Below are 7,622 nucleotides of genomic sequence, written 5' to 3'. Positions count from 1 at the left end.
TGTCTATGCGCCGAATACCGGAGCCCCCAGATATATAAAACAATTACTCATAAACATAAGCAACCTTATTGATAAGAATGTGGTCATTGCAGGGGACTTTAACACCCCACTTACAGAAATGGATAGATCATCTAGACACACAGTCAATAAAGAAACAAGGGCCCTGAATGATACATTGGATCAGATGGACTTGACAGATATATTTAGACCTCTGCATCCCAAAGCAACAGAATATACTTTCTTCTCGAGTGCACATGGAACATTCTCCAAGATAGATCACATACTGGGTCACAAAACAGCCCTTCATAAGTATACAAGAATTGAGATCATACCATGCATACTTTCAGACCACAATGCTATGAAGCTTGAAATCAACCACAGGAAAAAGTCTGGAAAACCTCCAAAAGCATGGAGGTTAAAGAACACCCTACTAACGAATGAGTGGGTCAACCAGGCAATTAGAGAAGAAATTAAAAAATATATGGAAACAAACGAAAATGAAAATAAAACAATCCAAACGCTTTGGGACGCAGCGAAGGCAGTCCTGAGAGGAAAATACATTGCAATCCAGGCCTATCTCAAGAAACAAGAAAAATCCCAAATACAAAATCTAACAGCACACCTAAAGGAAATAGAAGCAGAACAGCAAAGGCAGCCTAAACCCAGCAGAAGAAGAGAAATAGTAAAGATAAGAGCAGAAATAAACAATATAGAATCTAAAAAAACTGTAGAGCAGATCAACGAAACCAAGAGTTGGTTTTTGGAAAAAATAAACAAAATTGACAAACCTCTAGCCAGGCTTCTCAAAAAGAAAAGGGAGATGACCCAAATAGATAAAATCATGAATGAAAATGGAATTATTACAAACAATCCCTCAGAGATACAAACAATTATCAGGGAATACTATGAAAAATTATATGCCAACAAATTGGACAACCTGGAAGAAATGGACAAATTCCTAAACACCCACACTCTTCCAAAACTCAATCAGGAGGAAATAGAAAGCTTGAACAGACCCATAACCAGTGAAGAAATGGAATCGGTTATCAAAAATCTCCCAACAAATAAGAGTCCAGGACCAGATGGCTTCCCAGGGGAGTTCTACCAGACGTTTAAAGCAGAGATAATACCTATCCTTCTCAAGCTATTCCAAGAAATAGAAAGGGAAGGAAAACTTCCAGACTCATTCTATGAAGCCAGGATTACTTTGATTCCTAAACCAGACAGAGACCCAGTAAAAAAAAGAGAACTACAGGCCAATATCCCTGATGAATATGGATGCAAAAATTCTCAATAAGATACTAGCAAATCGAATTCAACAGCATATAAAAAGAATTATTCACCATGATCAAGTGGGATTCATTCCTGGGATGCAGGGCTGGTTCAACATTCGCAAATCGATCAACGTGATACATCACATTAACAAAAAAAAAGAGAAGAACCATATGATCCTGTCAATCGATGCAGAAAAGGCCTTTGACAAAATCCAGCACCCTTTCTTAATAAAAACCCTTGAGAAAGTCGGGATAGAAGGAACATACTTAAAGATCATAAAGGCCATTTATGAAAAGCCCACAGCTAACATCATCCTCAACGGGGAAAAACTGAGAGCTTTTTCCCTGAGATCAGGAACACGACAGGGATGCCCACTGTCACCGCTGTTGTTTAACATAGTGCTGGAAGTTCTAGCATCAGCAATCAGACAACAAAAGGAAATCAAAGGCATCCAAATTGGCAAAGATGAAGTCAAGCTTTCGCTTTTTGCAGATGACATGATATTATACATGGAAAATCCGATAGACTCCACCAAAAGTCTGCTAGAACTGATACATGAATTCAGCAAAGTTGCAGGATACAAAATCAATGTACAGAAATCAGTTGCATTCTTATACACTAACAATGAAGCAACAGAAAGACAAATAAAGAAACTGATCCCATTCACAATTGCACCAAGAAGCATAAAATACCCAGGAATAAATCTAACCAAAGATGTAAAAGATCTGTATGCTGAAAACTATAGAAAGCTTATGCAGGTAATTGAAGAAGATATAAAGAAATGGAAAAACATTCCCTGCTCATGGATTGGAAGAATAAATATTGTCAAAATGTCAATACTACCCAAAGCTATCTACACATTCAATGCAATCCCAATCAAAATTGCACCAGCATTCTTCTCGAAACTAGAACAAGCAATCCTAAAATTCATATGGAACCACAAAAGGCCCCGAATAGCCAAAGTAATTTTGAAGAAGACCAAAGCAGGAGGCATCACAATCCCAGACTTTAGCCTCTACTACAAAGCTGTCATCATCAAGACAGCATGGTATTGGCATAAAAACAGACACATAGACCAATGGAATAGAATAGAAACCCCAGAACTAGACCTACAAACGTATGGCCAACTCATCTCTGACAAAACAGGAAAGAACATCCAATGGAAAAAAGACAGTCTCTTTAACAAATGGTGCTGGGAGAACTGGACAGCAACATGCAGAAGGTTGAAACTAGACCACTTTCTCACACCATTCACAAAAATAAACTCAAAATGGATAAAGGACCTGAATGTGAGACAGGAAACCATCAAAACCTTAGAGGAGAAAGCAGGAAAAGACCTCTCTGACCTCAGCCGTAGCAATCTCTTACTCGGCACATCCCCAAAGACAAGGGAATTAAAAGCAAAAGTGAATTACTGGGACCTTATGAAGATAAAAAGCTTCTGCACAGCAAAGGAAACAACCAACAAAACTAAAAGGCAACCAACGGAATGGGAAAAGATATTTGCAAATGACATATCGGACAAAGGGCTAGTATCCAAAATCTATAAAGAGCTCACCAAACTCCACACCCGAAAAACAAATAACCCAGTGAAGAAATGGGCAGAAAACATGAATAGACACTTCTCTAAAGAAGACATCTGGATGGCCAATAGGCACATGAAAAGATGTTCAACGTCGCTCCTTATCAGGGAAATACAAATCAAAACCACACTCAGATATCACCTCACGCCAGTCAGAGTGGCCAAAATGAAGAAATCAGAAGACTATAGATGCTGGAGAGGATGTGGAGAAACGGGAACCCTCTTGCACTGTTGGTGGGAATGCAGACTGGTGCAGCCTCTCTGGAAAGCAGTGTGGAGGTTCCTCAGAAAATTAAAAATAGACCTACCCTATGACCCAGCAATAGCTCTGCTAGGAATTTATCCAAGGGATACAGGAGTACTGATGCATAGGGGCACTTGTACCCTAATGTTTATAGCAGCACTCTCAACAATAGCCAAATTATGGAAAGAGCCTAAATGTCCATCAACTGATGAATGGATAAAGAAATTGTGGTTTATATACACAATGGAATACTACGTGGCAATGAGAAAAAATGAAATATGGCCTTTTGTAGCAGCGTGGATGGAACTGGAGAGTGTGATGCTAAGTGAAGTAAGCCATACAGAGAAAGACAGATACCATATGTTTTTACTCTTATGTGGATCCTGAGAAACGTAACAGAAACCGATGGGGGAGGGGAAGGAAAAAAAAAAAAAGAGGTTAGAGTGGGAGAGAGCCAAAGCATAAGAGACTGTTAAAAACTGAGAACAAACTGAGGGTTGATGGGGGGTGGGAGGGAGGGCAGGGTGAGTGATGGGTATTGAGGAGGGCACCTTTTGGGATGAGCACTGGGTGTTGTATGGAAACCAATTTGACAGTAAATTTCATATATTAAAAAATAAAAAAATAAAAAAAAATAAAAAAAAAATAAAAAAAAATAAAAATGAAAAAAATAAAAATAAAAAAAAAATAGTAACACAAGTATATTATACATAGGTAGTACCAGAGTCTTAAAAAGAAAGCTTGTTTTCCAGGAGTTTGATATTAAAAATCTGTGATGGGCAAGAATCTAAGAACTCCAATAAAATATTTTAAACATAAAAAAAAAAAGATCTTTAATTGTAAAACTCAAGAATTTCATATAAGATAAACATGTTTAGGCCTCTTGCAACATTTTATTTCATTTTCAATCTATTTTCCAGTTATGATTCTTTAGGGGGATTTTGGCCAATTTATCTCTTCCTTTTATTGGCACGTTTTAACAAGTTTTATAAACTATGCAACACTCATTTGTGATTCATTTCCTTTTTGAGGATTCTTGTCTTCCTTTTGCTATTTTCATCCATACTTTATATGGTTTTATGAAACAAAATGGTGCCTACTCAAATCTTGTTTCCATATGTTAGTAACATTTTTCCCATTAATTTAAATTAAGAATAAAAATGTGTGATGGAGATGCCAGAGCATTTAAAATTTTTGTTGCACTTCATTATTATAAATTTTTTTTTATAATCAAAGATTGTTAAATATTATATAAATAACACTAACTTTTAAATTTGTAAAATGTATTTAAATAATACATTATTTAAAAAGAACAACCATTCGGGGCGCCTGGGTGGCTCAGTCGGTTAAGCGTCCGACTTCAGCTCAGGTCACGATCTCACGGTCCGTGAGTTCGAGCCCTGCGTCGGGCTCTGGGCTGATGGCTCAGAGCCTGGAGCCTGCTTCCGATTCTGTGTCTCCCTCTCTCTCTGCCCCTCCCCCGTTCATGCTCTGTCTCTCTCTGTCTCAAAAATAAATAAACGTTAAAAAAAAAAATTAAAAAAAAAAAAAAAAGAACAACCATTGGGGTGCCTTGGTGGCTCAGTTGGTTAAGCATCCAACTTTGGCTCAGGTCGTGATCTCACAGTTGGTGGGTTCGAGTCCCGCGTCGCATCGGGCTCTGTGCTGACAGCTCAGAGCCTGGAGCCTGCTTCAAATTCTGTGTCTTCTACTCTCTGTCCCTCCCATGTTCATGCTCTGTCTCAGTCTGTCTTTCAATAATAAATAAACGTTAAAAATTAAAAAAAAAGACAACCATCTAAATAAAGCTAGCAACACAGAAATAGTTAAAATTATTTCCCTCTAAATTTGTCCACAGAAGATCTTTTTATAATGTATTCTTAGATGCATTTATTAACATACCATAATTATACCTAAAATTATATCATGAACATTTTCTCATGACTTCTTATTTTTATTTTTTTAAAGTTCACTTTTGAGAGAGGGAGGGGGAGAGAGAGAGGGAATCAGTGCCGGCCCAATGGGGTAGAACTAGGAACCATGAGATCAGGACCTGAGCTGAAACCAAGAGTCAGATGCTTATCTGACTGAGCCACCCAGGTACTCCATGACTTCTAATAAAAAAAACTCCATATTTAATTATCATCCAGTTCCATTAAGCACACAATCAAATTTGATATAATAATCCTACTGTCATTAACATGTCTTCAGCCTTTTACTATGATACCAATTTCTTTATTTATGCTAATAATTATTCCAAATTATATCTAGGATAGGTTCATTGAAATGTTCAATACTACATTAAACAATCTTAGCATGAAGTTTTCCCTATTAGTGGTTATTTCAAGAACCTGAGCCCTGCCCAAAGTTTATGAACACCATTAAGATTTTTGATACTATTCAATTTAAATGAGACATATTAAATCACTCCAATAGTAAATCAAATAGATTTGTTGGTTTTTGTTTTTTCCCCTGTTTTATTGAGGTATAAGAAACAAGTAAAATTGGGTATATTTAAAGTATATAATGTGATGATTTGATATATGTATACGTTGTGAAATGACTATCAAAATTAACTTAACATATTCATCACCTCATGCAGTTATCACTTTGTGTGTGTGTGTGTGTGTGTGTGTGTGTGTGTATGTACAGAATGCTTAAGATCAGCTTTAAGTGTTTTCATGCATACAATTCCATATTACTAACTATAGTCACCATGCTGTACATTAGGTCCTCAGAACTTATTTGTCCTACAACTTAAAGTTTTCACACGCTTTGATCTACAACTCCCATTTCCCTTCTGGCAACCAACCACCATTCTAATTCTCCATTTCTATGAAAAAGGTTTTTGCTTTTGTTGATTATAGTCCACAAACAAATGATACCATACCATATTTTTCTTTTCCTCTCTGACATTGTTCATCTTGCACAACGCCCTCCAGCTCCATCCATGTTGTTGCAAATAGAAGGATTTCCTTCTTTCTCATGGTTGAATGATATTCCATTTTTCATATATATCATATCTTCTTTATCCATTAATTGGTAGATGAACACTTAGTTTATTTCCATATCTAGGCCATTGTGAATAATGCTGCAATGAGCATGGAAGTGCAGATTATCTCTTTGATATCCTGAGTTCATTTACTTTGGATACATAACCAGAAGTGGGGTTCCAGCATTGTATGGTAGTCATTTTTTAAAATGTTTATTGTTTATTTTGAGAGAGAATATGTGTGTGCATGTGCGTGAGCAGGGGAGGAGCAGAGAGAGAGAGAGAGAGAGAGAGAGAGAGAGAGAATCCCAAGCAGGCTCTGTGCTGTCAGCACACAGCTGGTCAGGGGGACTTGATCTCATGACTGTGAGATCATGACCTGAGCCAAAATCGAGTCAGATGCTTAACTGACTGAGCTACCCAGGTACCCCATGCTAGTTTTTATATTATCCCTGTTTTTATATTATTTTTGTTTCCCTTCCCTTATGTTCATCTGTTTTGTCTCTTAAAGTCCTCATATGAGTGAAGTCATATGATATTTGTCTTTCTCTGACTAATTTAACTTAGCATAATACCCTCCAGTTCCATCCACGTAGTTGCAAATGGCAAGATTTCATTCTTTTTGATTGCCAAGTAAAACTCCATTGTGTGTGTGTGTGTGTGTGTGTGTGTGTGTGTGTGTATATATATATATACACACCACATTTTCTTTATCATTCATACATCAATGGACATTTGGGCTCTTTCCATAAGAGCCTATAACAAAAGCCATTTGGCTATTGTTGATAGTGCTGCTATAAACATGGGGGTGCATGTGTCCCTTCAAAACAGCACACCTATATCCCGTGTATAAATGCCTAGTAGTGCAATTGCTGGGTCGTAGGGTAGTTCTATTTTTAGTTTTTTGAGGAACCTCTATACTGTTTTTCCAGAGTGGCTGCACCAGCTTGCATTCCCACATGCTAGTTCATTTTTAATATTTTGAAGAACCTGCATATTGTTTTCATAATGGCTAAACCCATTTACATTCTCACTAACAGTGTACAAGCATTCCCTTTTCTCCACATCCTCACCAACACTGGTTATTTTTTGTCTTTTTTTTTTTTTAACGTTTATTTATTTTTGAGAGAGAGAGAGACAGAGCATGAACAGGGGAGGGGCAGAGAGAGAGAGAGACACAGAATCTGAAACAGGCTCCAGGCTCTGAGCTGTCAGCACGGAGCCCAACGCGGGGCTCGAACTCATGGACCATGAGATCATGAGATCATGATCATGAGATCATGACCTGAGCCAAAGTCGGACGCTTAACCGACCAAGCCACCCAGGCACCCTTATTTTTTGTCTTTTTGATAGCCATATTAACAGGCGTGAGGTGATATGTATATGGTGACAGACTTGTGAGTGACATCTTCCAGGGAATCACCAGACAGGTAAAGTGTAATGACTGTTCTCTGGGAATGGGTGTGTGTGTGTGGGTTCTTGAAGGGGCTCCATTCCTGCCCCTCCCCTGCTCCTCTAGTCTGTTGATT

Source organism: Panthera uncia, chromosome B4 (assembly GCF_023721935.1).
Source record: "Panthera uncia isolate 11264 chromosome B4, Puncia_PCG_1.0, whole genome shotgun sequence".
Lineage (NCBI taxonomy): Eukaryota > Metazoa > Chordata > Mammalia > Carnivora > Felidae > Panthera > Panthera uncia.
The sequence above is the reverse complement of the archived record's forward strand: the minus strand, read 5'-3'. Positions refer to the sequence as shown.